The 16040-nt window shown below is 51.3% G+C and overlaps 1 long non-coding RNA gene across 1 annotated transcript; it reads right to left on the reverse strand.

The window, feature by feature from the left end:
• LOC121861155 lies at nucleotides 1-359 on the reverse strand. The gene is made up of 2 exons (XR_006087982.1): nucleotides 129-359; nucleotides 1-49 (listed from the first exon to the last, which is right to left on the reverse strand). It is a non-coding gene; the product is annotated as an uncharacterized LOC121861155 (long non-coding RNA).
• Nucleotides 360-16040: the final 15681 nt, after the last annotated feature.

Here is a 16040-nt window from a genome sequence, read left to right on the forward strand (position 1 = left end):
AAAATTATAATGATTTATTTAGTTAGGGCAAGACACTGTTGGCTGACACCTGCTGATGTATACTGACATTTGCTGACATTTGTTAACGTTGGTGGCTTCAGATAACACTTGCTGACGTTTGCTGACACCTGCTGATGTATACTGACATTTGCTGACATTTGTTAACGTTGGTGGCTTCAGATAACACTTGCTGACGTTTGCTGACACCTGCTCATGTATACTAACGTTAACTAACAAATGCTGACAACCTGTAACATCTCCTTACATTCCCTGATATCTCTTGACATCCCCTGACATCTGCTACCGTTTGCTGACATCTCCTGACATCCCCTACATATCTAACTTTCTGACATCTCTGACATCCCTGACATCTCCTGACATCTCCTGACATCCCCTGACATCTCCTGACATCCCCTGACATCCCCTGACATCTCCTGACATCCCCTGACATCTCCTGACATCTCCTGACATCCCTGACATCTCCTGACATCCCCTGGCATCTCCTGACATCTCCTGACATCCCCTGACATCTCCTGACATCCTGACATCCCTGACATGAATCTTGACATCTCCTGACATCTCCTGACATCTCCTGACATCTCTGACATCTCCTGACATCTCCTGATATCTCCTGACATCCCCTGACATCTTCTGACATCTTCACCACCGCTACAACACCTCACCGATTGTAGCCGCTATATGAGGTCCACCAACCCCGTGGCCGAAGGTATTACCGAAGATATAATCACTGTCGGTGTCGGCCTTCGGGAGATTATCATCACTCCGTCGGTTTGGGGATGAATTATCGGTCCGTCGGGGTTGATGAGGTTGTGGATAGTAGTGATAGAGAGGTACTGGATAGGAGTTACCTGTAGGTTTGTTGTTGTCTTGTGGGTGCGTCTGATACAGGTGAAGTTGATGGGAGATGTCTTGACGTCTTTTACCGTAGTCATCATAATAGTCACCATAGTCGCCACCATCACCACCATAGTCGCCACCATAGTCGCCACCATCACCACCACCATAGTCGCCACCATCACCACCACCATAGTCGCCACCATCACCACCACCATAGTCGCCACCATCACCACCACCATAGTCGCCACCATCACCACCACCATAGTCGCCACCATCATAGTCGTAGTCGCCACCATCATAGTCGTAGTCCCCTGCTATATCACCTTCGTATTCTGTATTCTTAGTCCTTCTTCGCCTTCTTCGTAGTCATCATCGTAGTCATCATCGTAGTCATCATCACTGTCTGGGATTATCACAGGTACAGGAGCAAAGATGTTTTCTATACCAGATTTGGGGAGATATGATGCCCTGTGGGAGAGTGAGGGAGAGTGAGGGGAGTGAATGGGGAGGGAGGGAGAGTGAGTGGGGGGGAGGGAGGGGAGAGGAGTGGGGAGGAGGGGGGAGGGAGGTGGGGGAGTGAGGGGGAGGAGGTGGGGGAGTGAGGGGGAGGAGGGGGGGGGAGGAGTGGAGAGGAGGGGAGGAGGGGAGAGGGAGGGGGGAGGAGGGGAGGAGGGGTAGGAGTGGGGGAGGAGTGGGGGAGTGAGTGGGGGCGTGAGTGAGGAAGTGAAAAAGAGAGAGAGAGATCATACAACTAAAAACACACACACAATAATTACGTAACTTAAAGACATATTATAACTATCCTAATTATACCAGACAGACAGACAGACAGACAGACAGACAGACAGACAGACAGACAGACAGACAGACAGACAGACAGACAGGAGGGACAGACAGAACAGACAGACAGACAGACAGACAGACAGACAGACAGATCACTACATGTCCTAGAAGAAAGGTGACTGACTAACATAATAAACTGGTTATTAAAATTAAACATCTGATGATTTATTGAACTGTGTGTGTGTGTGTGTGTGTGTGTGTGTGTGTGTGTGTGTGTGTGTGTGTGTGTGTGTGTGTGTGTGTGTGTGTGTGTGTGTGTGTGTGTGTGTGTGTGTGTGTGTGTGTGTGTACGAGGACCACTAGGGGGTTGTACAGTAGAATGATAAAGAAATAACTCAAAAACAACTAAAAAATATTAAAAATTAAATTATTTCACAGAAAATGGCGACGTAGAGCCATTTTATAAACGTGTTGACACCAATCGTGAAAGGGTCGTAAGGAGCCACTGTCAACACACCATCGGGTTTTGTCTTGACCTCCTCCTTCCTCCTTCCCTCCTTCCTCCTCTCCTTCGGCTGGCTCCTTCTCCGGTGGTTTGAGATGATCCACCTTCTCCAGCGGCACCTTCATGTACTTCTCATAGTCCTTCCTAACCCGATCCCACCAGTCCCAGATAGAAAAATTATCGGTGATTGTTTTCATGGCGGTGTTGAATAAGTTCCCCAGTGGATCAAAGACAACTTTATGAAGTGTAACTGAAGAATTTTTCCCCATCTGGTCGAGGTAATATATCTTATCTGTCCTTAACATAGACTCGACTATCGCATCACCGAACGAGACTCTTTGTTGTGACATTATATTTAACACAGAGGTGAAATATTTAACTAGTTGGACTAAATAGCTGTCTGTTTGACCCGCTGTTACCAGTGTGTTCTTGTTCCCGTCCTGTTGAACGATGTTGAATACCTTTCCCATCCCACTGAAGAAGCTCTGGAAGGGACCACTGAAAGGTAAGCTTGGTGTTACGTAGGCCTGGACCTGGGACACTTGTTTTGGTATCAGATCGACCTTCCACTTCTACGTTTCCTTCGTCAGGTAGGTTCTTCTCCTCTGTAACTGGTAGGGCTTCGATGATTGAGGCTTCCTGAGTGCTTCCATAGCTCAAGGTGTGGTGGACCTCGGCGCCGCCTGGCAGATGGTAAGGAGTGTGGAGGTGGCCAGCACCAGCTTGAAGCAGTAACACCACCTGGCGGCCATCATCACACCACCTGCCGACACACGTGAGATATTATTGGTTAGTGAAAACTCTGGGAGAACGAAAGAACAAGCAGAAGAACAAGACCAAAAAGAAGAACAAGAAGAAGAGGAACAAATGAGAGAGGAAGGAAGGGAGGAGAGAAGAGGAGGCGTAACATAATAATTAACATCACTCATTATTTCACAAATTAATTAAGAAATTATGCAGGTAAATTAATTAATCAACAAATAAATAAATAAATAAAAACAACAATAATAATGACAGTGGGTAAAGACAATAGACTGTGGGGAGGTGGGAAGTGGGGGGTGGGGGGGGGGTGAGGGGTGAGAAGGTCATGGTGGGAGGTTGGGGGAGGGGGGGAGGTCATGGTGGGAGGAGGGTGGGGGTGAGAAGGTCATGGTGGGAGGTTGGGGGAGGGGAGGCTGGAGGAGGGGGGGGAGAAGGTCATGGTGGGAGGTTGGGGAGGGTGAGGTCATGGTGGGAGGAGGGGTGGGGGGTGAGAAGGTCATGGTGGGAGGTTGGGGAGGGGGTGAGGTCATGGGAGGAGGGGTGGGGTGAGAAGGGTCATGGTGGAGGTTGGGGAGGGGGTGAGGTCATGGGGAGGAGGGGTGGGGGGTGAGAAGGTCATGGGGAGGTTGGGGAGGGGTGAGGTCATGGTGGGAGGGGTGGGAGGTGAGAAGGTCATGGTGGGAGGTGGGGGGTGGGGGTGAGAAGGTCTGGTGGGAGGTTGGGGAGGGTGAGGTCATGGTGGGAGGAGGGGGGAGAAGGTCATGGTGGGAGGTTGGGGAGGGTGAGGTCATGGTGGGAGGGGGGGTGGGAGGTGAGAAGGTCATGGAGGTTGGGGGTGGAAGGTCGGTGGGAGTTCGGGGGAGGGTGAGGTCATGGTGGGAGGAGGGGGTGGGGGTGAGAAGGTCATGGTGGGAGGTTGGGGGGGGGGTGAGGTCATGGGGAGGGGGGTGGGGGTGAGAAGGTCGTGGGAGGTTGGGGAGGTGAGGTCATGGGGAGGAGGGGTGGGAGGTGAGAGTCATGGTGGGAGGTTGGGGGGGGGGTGAAAGGTGGTGGGAGGTTGGGGGAGGGAGGGTCATGGTGGGAGGGGTGGGGGGTGAGAGGTCATGGTGGGAGGTTGGGGGAGGGGTGAGGTCATGGTGGGAGGAGGGGGGGGGGGTGAGAAGGTCATGGTGGAGGTTGGGGAGGGGTGAGGTCATGTGGGAGGAGGGGTGGGGGTGAGAAGGTCATGGTGGGAGGTGGGAGGGTGAGTCAGGGGGAGGGGGGGGGTGAGCAGGTCATGGTGGGAGGTTGGGGGGGGGTGAGTCATGGTGGGAGGAGGGGTGGGGGTGAAAGGTCATGGGGGAGGTTGGGGAGGTGAGGTCATGGGAGGAGGGGTGGAGGGGAAGGTCATGGTGGAGGTTGGAGGGGGTGAGAAGGTCATGGTGGGAGGTTGGGGGGAAATACCCAGGCAGGTGAAAGTTCAATGACCTCTATATGAGTGTGTGTGTGTGTGTGTGTGTGCGTGTGTGTGTGTGTGTGTGTGTGTGTGTGTGTGTTGGTGATGGGTAAATTAAGTTACATTATGTCTAGTCAGGTTAGTACCAGGTTGAGGAAGTAGGCCAGGTCAGGTCAGGTCACAGGTTCTAGGAAACAACACAATATGCAGCAGAGTCAGCAGAAGGAGTCAACCCACAAAACAACGGGGGACCAGTTGTTCGGGTTAAACCAACTTTTCCTGGGTCAGTCATCTCTCTACCACGATTATATCCACCACCATCTCTCTCTCCTTCTCACCACGATTATATCCACCACAATCATACCCACCATTACCACCATCAAGAGTATTATAGCTCCTACCACCATTCGTAACCACAACCACTATTATCAACACCACTTGTAGCCATTCCTATCACCACTACCTACCTCCCCGTGTTGTGATGGTACCCTGAGAGAGAGAGAGAGAGAGAGAGAGAGTAATTGCATGTACCTGTAGTAATAACACTATCATATACCTTTCAGACTCGGGATTCCCCTCTCTCCTTCTTCCCTCCTCTCCCCATCCCCCATCCCCATCTCCCTCCCCTACTCCCTTCCCCCATCCCCATCTCCTCCCCCCACCCCATCCCCCATCTCCTGAGTGACCCAGAACTGACCAGAGGGACAATTCCTCCACACCCCCCATGAACGAGGTCTCGACTACAACAAAAAATTGAGGTCAAGAGAAAGATGGGAGTAGCACCATTCATGGGTTTAGGGGCCCATGTGATTGAGAAATATAATGGGTCAGTTATAATGGGTGAAATGTATAATGGGTTTAATGGGTAACTGATAATGGGTGAGGTGATGTGTTTGAGTGAATTTTACCCATGAAGGAGGAAATGGGTACTAATAAAAGATGGTACGTAGTGTAGGTGTCCCATGAGGAGTAGGAAGGTGTAGTGAGCACCCATGAATGAGTAGGAAGGTGTAGTGAGCACCCATGAATGAGTAGGAAGGTGTAGTGAGCACCCATGAAGGAGTAGGAAGGTGTAGTGAGCACCATGAAGGAGTAGGAAGGTGTAGTGAGCACCCATGAATGAGTAGGAAGGTGTAGTGAGCACCCATGAATGAGTAGGAAGGGGTGTAGTGAGCACCCATGAAGGAGTAGGAAGGTGTAGTGAGCACCCATGAATGAGTAGAAGGTGGTGAGCACCCATGAATGAGTAGAAGGTGTAGTGAGCACCTATGAATGAGTAGGAAGGTGTAGTGAGCACCCATGAATGAGTAGGAAGGGTGAGCACCCATGAATGAGTAGGAAGGTGTAGTGAGCACCCAGAGGAGAGTAGGGAAGGTGTAGTGAGCACCCATGAATGAGTAGGAAGGTGTAGTGAGCACCCATGAATGAGTAGGAAGGTGTAGTGAGCACCCATGAAGGAGTAGGAAGGTGTAGTGAGCACCCATGAAGGAGTAGGAAGGTGGGAAGCACCTATGAATGAGTAGGAAGGTGGTGAGCACCCATGAATGAGTAGGAAGGTGTAGTGAGCACCCATGAAGGGAGTAGGGAAGGTAGTGAGCACCCATGAATGAGAAGGTGTGGTGAGCACCCATGAATGAGTAGGAAGGTGTAGTGAGCACCCATGAATGAGTAGGAAGGTGTAGTGAGCACCTATGAATGAGTAGGAAGGTGTAGTGAGCACCCATGAATGAGTAGGAAGGTAGTGAGCACCCATGAAGGAGTAGGAAGGTGTAGTGAGCACCCATGAATGAGTAGGAAGGTGTAGTGAGCACCCATGAAGGAGTAGGAAGGTGTAGTGAGCACCATAATGAGTAGGAAGTGTAGAGCACCCATGAAGGAGTAGGAAGGTGTAGTGAGCACCTATGAAGGAGTAGGAAGGTGTAGTGAGCACCCATGGAAATGAGGAAGATCTTGGTAAAACAGGTTCAAGGTTGTGTGTGTGTGTGTGTGTGTGTGTGTGGTACTTAAGAAGGGTCTTGTGATGTCGTGTTTCAGAGTGATTTATATTATTATTATTATTATTATTATTATTATTATTATCTTATCATCATCATCATCATCATCATCATCATCACCATCATCATCATCATCATCATCATCACATCATCATCATCATCATCATCATCATCATCATCATCATCATCATCATCATCATCATCATCATCATCAATACCATCATCATCATCATCATCATCATCATCATCATCATCATCATCATCATCATCATCATCATCATCATCATCATCATCATCATCATCCACCATCATCATCATCATCATCATCATCATCATCATCATCAACCATCATCATCATCATCATCATCATCATCATCATCATCATCATCATCATCATCATCATCATCATCATCATCATCATCATCATCATCATCATCATCATCATCATCATCATCATCATCATCATCATCATCATCATCATCATCACCATCATCATCATCATCATCATCATCATCATCATCATCATCATCATCATCATCATCATCATCATCATCACCATCATCACCATCATCATCATCATCATCATCATCATCATCATCATCATCATCATCATCACCATCATCATCATCATCATCATCACCATCATCATCATCATCATCATCATCAACATCATCGTCATCATCATCATCATCATCATCATCATCATCATCATCATCATCATCATCACGGTCACACAGCTCTGCATTACGGCATGACAAGAAAGTGTTCGTCAGTGAGCAAATTCAGTTATACACCTTGGTCATTCTACTCACGGTGAGGCGATTTCACCTGAGCTATTTAGTTGTACCTGTCCATAGCCAGGTTGGGGAGGTGGGGAGGAGGAGGTGGGGAGGAAGAGGAAGGAAGGTGGTGGGGAGGAGGAAGGAGAGGGTTAGAGGATGAGAGGTAGGAATTCTTATTTTTACGGGTGATGTACTTGTCAGGCCAGGTACGTGTTGCTAAGTACGTGTCACCAGGTACGTGTCACCAGGTACGAGTCACCAGGTACGTGTTGATTAGAGACGATCACCTGTACGCTTAACGGGGCGGCAGCTGGGGCCACTGCCAAGCGTCCGTTTAGCGACCTTGCGTCACTTGGGGTTGGCGTCACATAGGCCTGGCGTCACATGGGCCTAGCTTCACATGAGGCTAGCTTCACATGGGGCTAGCGTCACATGGCTAGCTTCACATGGGGCTGCACGTCACATGGGCCTAGCTACATGAGCTAGCTTCATGGGGCTAGCGTCACATGAGGCTAGCTTCACATAAGGCTAGCATAAGGCTAGCGTCACATGGGCCTAGCACATGAGGCTAGCCACATAGGCCTGGCGTCACAGAGGCTAGCTTCATCGGGCTAGCGTCATGGGCTAGCACATGAGGCTAGCTTCACATGGGGCTAGCGTCACATGAGGCTAGCGTCACATGGGGCTAGCGTCACATGGGCCTAGCTTCACATGAGGCTAGCGCATGAGGCTAGCTTCACATAAGGCTAGCTTCACATAAGGCTAGCGTCACATGAGGCTACAAGGCTAGCTTCATGAGCTAACTAAAGGCTAGCTTCACATGAGGCTAGCGTCACATGGGCTAGCTTCACATAAGGCTAGCTTCACATGAGGCTGCTTCATGAGCTAGCGTCACATGGGCCTTCACATAGGCTAGCTTCACATAGGCAGCTTCACATGAGCTAGCTACAGGCTGCTTCACATGAGGCTAGCTTCACATGAGCTAGCTTCATAAGGCTAGCTTCACATGAGGCTAGCTTCACATAAGGCTAGCTTCATGAGGCTAGTTCACATGGGCTAGCGTCACATGAGCTAGCTTCACATAGGCTAGCTTCACATAGGCTAGCTTCACAGAGCTAGCTTCACATGAGGCTATGCTGCTTCACAAGAACCTAAAACATCATCACATGACCTTAGCGTCACAACTAACATACATCACTTCCTCGTGATTGTGAGGTGACGTCCTGGTGAGCTGTGACGGTGGTAACACACACACACACACACACACACACACACACACACATGGTATTGTTTACTTACAAGCAGTGGTCACGTGCGTTGGGTGACAGGGATGGTGGTGGTTGTTGTTGGGACCCAGTCAGAGGTACCTAACACGTTGACAGTGTGCGGTGCACTGGCTGACTGGCTGACTGTGTGGAAGAGGCCCCTGCTCGACACACTAACCCAGTCACACACACACACACACACACACACTCACACCTACTTAACTGTTTACTTACTGATGACCTAAGCTGACACTGTGATAATATTTCCTGACACTGAGCTGACGCTGTGATCATACTGTTTGACACTGAGCTGACGCTGTGATCATACTGTCTGACACTGAGCTGACGCTGTAATCATACTGCCTGACACTGAGCTGACGCTGTGATCATACTGCCTGACACTGAGCTGACGCTGTGATCATACTGTCTGACACTGAGCTGACGCTGTGATCATACTGTCTGACACTGAGCTGACGCTGTGATCATACTGTCTGACACTGAGCTGACGCTGTGATCATACTGCTGACACTGAGCTGACGCTGTGATCATACTGCCTGACACTGAGCTGACGCTGTGATCATAGTCTGACACTGAGCTGACGCTGTGATCATACTGTCTGACACTGAGCTGACGCTGTGATCATACTGTCTGACACTGAGCTGACGCTGTAATCATACTGCCTGACACTGAGCTGACGCTGTAATCCTGCCTGACACTGAGCTGACGCTGTAATCATACTGCCTGACACTGAGCTGACGCTGTGATCATACTGTCCTGACACTGAGCTGACGCTGTAATCATACTGCCTGACACTGAGCTGACGCTGTAATCATACTGCCTGACACTGAGCTGACGCTGTAATCATACTGTCTGACACTGAGCTGACGCTGTGATCATACTGTCTGACACTGAGCTGACGCTGTAATCATACTGCCTGACACTGAGCTGACGCTGTGATCATACTGTCTGACACTGAGCTGACGCTGTGATCATACTGTCTGACACTGAGCTGACGCTGTAATCATACTGCCTGACACTGAGCTGACGCTGTGATCATACTGTCTGACACTGAGCTGACGCTGTGATCATACTGTCTGACACCGAGCTGACGCTGTGATCATACTGCCTGACACTGAGCTGACGCTGTGATCATACTGTCTGACACTGAGCTGACGCTGTGATCATACTGCCTGACACTGAGCTGACGCTGTGATCATACTGCCTGACACTGAGCTGACGCTGTGATCATACTGCCTGACACTGAGCTGACGCTGTGATCATACTGTCTGACACTGAGCTGACGCTGTGATCATACTGCTGACACTGAGCTGACGCTGTGATCATACTGTCTGACACTGAGCTGACGCTGTGATCATACTGTCTGACACTGAGCTGACGCTGTGATCATACTGCCTGACACTGAGCTGACGCTGTGATCATACTGCCTGACACTGAGCTGACGCTGTGATCATCTGACACTGAGCTGACGCTGTGATCATACTGTCTGACTGAGCTGACGCTGTGATCATACTGCCTGACACTGAGCTGACGCTGTGATCATACTGTCTGACACTGAGCTGACGCTGTGATCATACTGTCTGACACTGAGCTGACGCTGTGATCATACTGTCTGACACTGAGCTGAAACTATAGCACATACTTTCTGACACTGAGCTGACACTGTTCATACTGCCTGAAACTAAGCTGGCACTGTGATCATACTTCCTGAAACTAAGCTGACACTGTGATCATACTGCCTGACACTGAGCTGACACTGTGGTCATACTGCCTGACACTGAGCTGACACTGTGGTCATACTGCCTGACACTGAGCTGACACTGTAGTCATACTGCCTGACTGACTCTTCGTCCGCCTGGCTAAGAATCAGGCGAGGGATCGGAGGCCCCCGTGAACTGCCAGTCGTCCGGCCCCAAACTGTCATATTGAATTGAGACCAAGTTGAGATTTGACCATAATGAGAATTGCTTATAAGTGTGTGTGTGTGTGTGTGTGTGTGTGTGTGTGTGTGTGTGTGTGTGTGTGTGTGTGTGTGTGTGTGTGTGTGTGTGTGTGTGTGTGTGTGTGTGTGTGTGTGTGTGTGTTCTTCTTCCTGGTTGTCTTGCAGTTTAAATATCTCAATTATTTTTTTGTGCAGTCACTGAGTCTCACCTACAATAACATGGCTCTCTCTTACACACACACACACACGCACACGCACACACTGATCGCTATAAGAACGAGTCCCAACCATTGTAAAAATTATCAATAACATGTAATAAATCAGTGTATTCACTCCCAGTAAACACTGCTCCCTACACTGTCACTATGTTGAAATGAACTGGTTTGGGCTGATCCCCATCTAAGTTACTATATGTCTTATTTTGTGTCACTTATGTCACTATATTATTTGTAATTCAACCCATTTCTAAATATAATGACTGTCAATGCCTGCAACATAGGCTCTTTCAATAAACCGTTAATTATTGTTGTTGTTGTTGGTGACCACATGATTTACAAGAATCATTAACTCACATCATCATCATTCCATTCCCCTGTGCCTTACCTACCTGTACAGCGGACAGGTATTTAAAAGTATCTGACCTATATGTGATCATTCCCTCAGTCGACCATCTGCCGGGAGGGTGGAAGGGTGGGAAGGAGGGTGGTGGGAGGAGGGTGAGGAGAGGAGGGTGGGAGGAGTGGGAGGAGGTGGGATGGTGTGGAGGTGGGAGGAAGGAAGAGGTGGGAGGAGGAGGAAGAGAAGAATGAGGAAGGAGGTGGGAGGAGGAAGGAGGTGAGAGGGTGGAGGTGGAAGAGGTGGGGAGGAGGTGGGGGTGGGAGGTGGGTGGGGTGGAAGGAGGAAGGGTGGATAGGATGGTTTGAGGGAGGGGAGGGAGGAGTGGGAGAGAGGGTGGGAGGTGGTGGGAAGGAGTGGAGGGTGGAAGGGGTGGGAGAGAGGAAGGGGTGGGAGGGTGGGAGGGATGGTGTGAGGGGGGGTGGGAGGGAGGGTGGAAAGGTGGTGGGAAGGGTGGGAGGGTGGAAGGGTTGGGAGGGAGGTGGGGAGGGATGGTGTGAGGGAGGAAGGGAGGTAGAGAGGGAGGTAGGAAGGGTGAGAAGGGGTGGGAGGGAGTGGGAGGGTGGGAGGGAGGGTGGGTAGGGGATGGTTTGAGGGAGGTAGGGGAGGGGGAGGGTGGGGAGGGAGGGTGGGAGAGGGAGGAAGGGAGGTGGGGGAGGAGTAGGAAGGGTGAGGAGAAGGGTGGGAGGGTAGGGATGGTGTGAGGGAGGGAGGAGGGGAGGAAGGGAGAAAGGGTGAAACGCAGTGAAAGAGAAATAAAGAGGAGAGAGAGAATAAAGAAAGGAAAAGTGGAGAACAAGAACGAAAGCAAAGATAATGAGAAGCAGAAACTGGATCGTAGAGAGACATAGAGATAGGAAGAGATAAGGCACAGAGAGATAACACGAGAGAGAATGGAAGAGAAAGAGAGAACCGGAGAGACGAGGCATGGAAAGAGAGTAAGATGAGCGATAAACGAAGAATCAGGCGGAGAGAGAGAGAGAGAGAGAGAGAGAGAGGAATGAAAAAATAACTCGACGAAGAAAGGAATAACAAATTACTCGATATATGTACAGAAGGACAGGAATAACGAGAAAAGAAAGAAAGAGAGTAAGAGAAAGACAGAGAAGGGACGGAGAGGGTGACACTTATCCAACCCCGAGACCAAAAAAAAAAAAAACTCCCTCAAATCTGAATGAAAATGTTCCTAAATCGGAAAATCTGGGTAATACACGTCTCCAGCAACCTTCGACTGACTAATATATTACATATTGATGGCTTCCGAGACGTGATGCAGGCAGAGAAGCCCTCGGGATGATGGCTGGGGTGTACGACAGTTACGCCGCCGCTGCCTGGAAGTTAATGTTTATACGGTCTCTCGCTGCCGGGCCACACGCGCTGCTGCCAGACGTAGGTTGGAGGCGGCGTACCGGGCGGGCGCTGAGGGGGCAGTCACCTCTCTCTCTCTCTCTCTCTTGCCCCACCGTCATGTGTAATTGTGTCTCCTTGCCCTTCCCTACTTGCCCTTTGTTACCTTTCTGATCTTAATACCAACCACCACTTGCCCATCACCACTCTACATCACCACTTGCCCATCACCACTCTACCCCACCACTTTCTTGCCCATCACCCTCTACCACTGCCCTTGCATCACCACTCTACACCACCACTTGCCCATCCCACTCTACCCACCACATTCTTGCCCATCTCTCTCTACACCACCACTTTCTTGCCCATCACCCACTCACCCATTCTTGCCCATCCTCTACACATTCTTGCCCATTCAACTCTCATTGCCCAAAGAGAAGAGGACAGTAACCCACCCAGTACTACGCCTTCAGTAGCCACTCCTTCAGGTAAACACAGCACGGACTCTTCTTCCATAGTACTAAGTGGTCCGACACAGGTGAGAGTACATTAGTTTACCTGGGCTATTTGCTCCAGTTCCTGTAAGTGCTGTGATGTGTTGTGTACAGGTGAGAGGGGTTAGTGGTGCTGTGTACAGGTGAGAGGGGTTAGTGGTGCTGTGTCAGGTGAGAGGGGTTAGTGGTGCTGTGTCCAGGTGGGAGGGGTTAGTGGTGCTGTGTACAGGTGAGAGGGTTTAGTGGTGCTGTGTAAAGGTGAAAGGGGTTAGTGGTGCTGTGTACAGGTGAGAGGGTTAGTGGTGCTGTGTACAGGTGAGAGGGGTTAGTGGTGCTGTGTACAGGTGAGAGGGTTTAGTGGTGCTGTGTACAGGTGAGAGGGGTTAGTGGTGCTGTGTACAGGTGAGAGGGTTAGTGGTGCTGTGTACAGGTGAGAGGGGTTAGTGGTGCTGTGTACAGGTGAGAGGGGTTAGTGGTGCTGTGTCCAGGGAAGGGCGTTGACGTGAGAATTTAATATCCTGTGTACGTAAATGACATCTTGTTCTGTCCAGTGGACGTCCTTATTACAGTTTGCTGTTGTTGATTGTTGTACTTGCTGGGGTGGTCCTGGGGAGGTCTTCGAAGAGCTGCTGGGGTGGTCCTGGGGAGGTCTTCAGAGAGCTGCTGGGGAGGTCCTGGGGAGGTCTTCAGAGGCTGCTGGGGTGTGGTCCTGGGGAGGTCAGAGCTGCTGGGGTGGTCCTGGGGAGGTCTTCAGAGAGCTGCTGGGGTGGTCCTGGGGAGGTCTTCAGAGGAGCTGCTGGGTGTGGTCCTGGGGAGGTCTTCAGAGAGCTGCTGGGGTGGTCCTGGGGAGGTCTTCAGGAGCTGCTGGGGTGTGGTCCTGGGGAGGTCTTCAGAGGCTGCTGGGGTGTGGTCCTGGGGAGGTCTTCAGAGAGCTACTGGGGTGGTCCTGGGGGGTCTTCAGAGTGCTGCTGGGGTGGTCCTGGGGAGGTCTTCAGAGAGCTGCTGGGGTGTGGTCCTGGGGAGGTCTTCAGAGAGCTGCTGGGGTGTGGTCCTGGGGAGGTCTTCAGAGAGCTACTGGGGTGGTCCTGGAGGTCTTCAGAGAGCTGCTGGGGGTGTGGTCCTGGGAGGTCTTCAGAGGGCTGCTGGGGTGGTCCTGGGGAGGTCTTCAGAGAGCTGCTGGGGTGTGGTCCTGGGGAGGTCTTCAGAGAGCTGGGGGTGTGGTCCTGGTCTTCAGAGAGCTGCTGGGGTGTGGTCCTGGGAGGTCTTCAGAGGCTGCTGGGGTGTGGTCCTGGGGAGTCTTCAGAGCTACTGGGGTGTGGTCCTGGGGTCTTCAGAGAGCTGCTGGGGTGTGGTCCTGGGGAGGTCTTCAGAGAGCTGCTGGGGTGTGGTCTGGGGAGGTCTTCAGAGAGCTGCTGGGGTGTGGTCCTGGGGTACTCAACCCTCACGTTTAAGGCTCAGCCAAACACTGAATATTTTCCACCGGTTCAACTTTCCTCCGCCAGCAAATTTTCCGGTCTGGTTTGCTCCAGTGAAGGTAAATGTTCCCGCCAGGAGAGGAGCAGCGGCCGCGTCAGGTCTTTATCTTCTCACAGCGCCTTGAAAATTGACTCTGGGAAGAATTTTTTACCCAGCGTTTGTTCCTTGCTCTTGTGTGGCATGATTCCGCGGACGTGTAAGGCCTGGTAAGTGTTTCCTGGGCTGGTGGTGGTGTGAGGCCTGGCAAGTGTTTCCTGGCTGTGGTGAGTGTGTGGGTGTGGGCGTGGTGTGTGGTGTGTGAGGCCTGGCAAGTGTTTCCTGGGCTAGTGGTGGTGTGTGAGGCCTGGGGTGTTTCCTGGGCTGGTGGTGAGTGTGGCCTGGCAAGTGTTTCCTGGCTGGTGGTGGTTGTTGGATGCCTGGCTGGGTGGTGTGGAGCCTGATTTCCTGGGCTGGTGGTGGTGTGTGAAGCCTGGCAAGTGTTTCCTGGGCTAGTGGTGAGTGTGTGAGGCCTGCAAGTGTTTCCTGGGCTAGTGGTGAGTGTGTGAAGCCTGGCAAGTGTTTCCTGGGCTAGTGGTGAGTGTGTGAGGCCTGGCAAGTGTTTCCTGGGCTAGTGGTGAGTGTGTGAGGCCTGGCAGATTATTCCTGGGCTAGTGGTGAGTGTGTAAGCCTACAGCAGTGTTCTCCACTCCCAAAACACACTCCCTACACTCACACACCTCCCTACACCTCCTACCCCCACCTCCCCATACACCCCATACACCCCCATACACCCCCATACACCTCCACCTCCCACCTGAAATGTTCCTACCTCGCTGAACACATTGTAAGGCGTGACCTAAATCTTATGACTGCACGAAAGGGTTAAGAAAGCAAGACAGAGGCACTTAAATAATGGCCCTCACTCCTACCTACCTCCCCTTACCTCCCTCTTCTTCCCCTCCTACCCACCTCCCTCTTCTTCCCTTCTTTTCCTCTCCTTCCTCTCTTCCCTGCCTCCCCTACTCCCTCTTCCCTTCCCCCCCTCTCCCTCCCTCCTCTTCTTCCCTAACCCTTACCTCCCTCTATTCTCATCCTTTCCCTCTCCCTTCTTTTACTATCTTCTTCCTTTTCCTTCCCTCTCTTTCCATCTCTCTGTTCCCTCTCTCTCTCTCTCTCTCTCTCCCTCCCTATACATATATTTCAAGTTCTTTTCCCTCCCATTTGCATGTCAGTGTTGTGTTACTGGAGGGGTAGAGGATAGTGGAGGGTAGGAGTGTAGTGGAGGGTAGTGGAGGGTGCAGGAGGGTAGTGGAGGGGGTAGAGGATAGTGGAGGTGCAGGAGTTAATGGAGGGTAGGGGAGTTAGTGGAGGGGGTAGTGGAGGTATAGGGAGTAGTGGAGGGGTAGGGGAGGAGGTAGTGGAGGGGTAGTGGAGGTGCAGGAAGTTAATGGAGGGTTAGTGGAGGTAGGGAGTTAGTGGAGGGTAGTGGAGGTGGGGGAGGCAGTGGAGGTAGTGGAGGGGGTAGTGGAGGTACGGAAGTTAATGGAGGGGTGGGGAGTTTGTGGAAGGGTAGTGCAGGGGTAGGGGAGGTGGTGGTGCAGAGTTAATGGAGGGGTAGTGGAGGGTAGGGAGTTAATGTAGGGGGGAGTTAGTGGAGGGGTAGTGGAGGGTAGTGGAGGGTGGTGGAGTGCAGAGTTAATGGAGGGTGGGGGAGGTAGTGGAGGGTAGTGGAGGGTAGTGGAGGGTGCAGAGTTAATGTAAGGGTAGGGGAGTTAGTGGAGGTAG

The sequence above is a fragment of the Homarus americanus genome, unplaced genomic scaffold (assembly GCF_018991925.1).
Source record: "Homarus americanus isolate GMGI-L3 unplaced genomic scaffold, GMGI_Hamer_2.0 scaffold52806, whole genome shotgun sequence".
NCBI classification, from domain to species: domain Eukaryota; kingdom Metazoa; phylum Arthropoda; class Malacostraca; order Decapoda; family Nephropidae; genus Homarus; species Homarus americanus.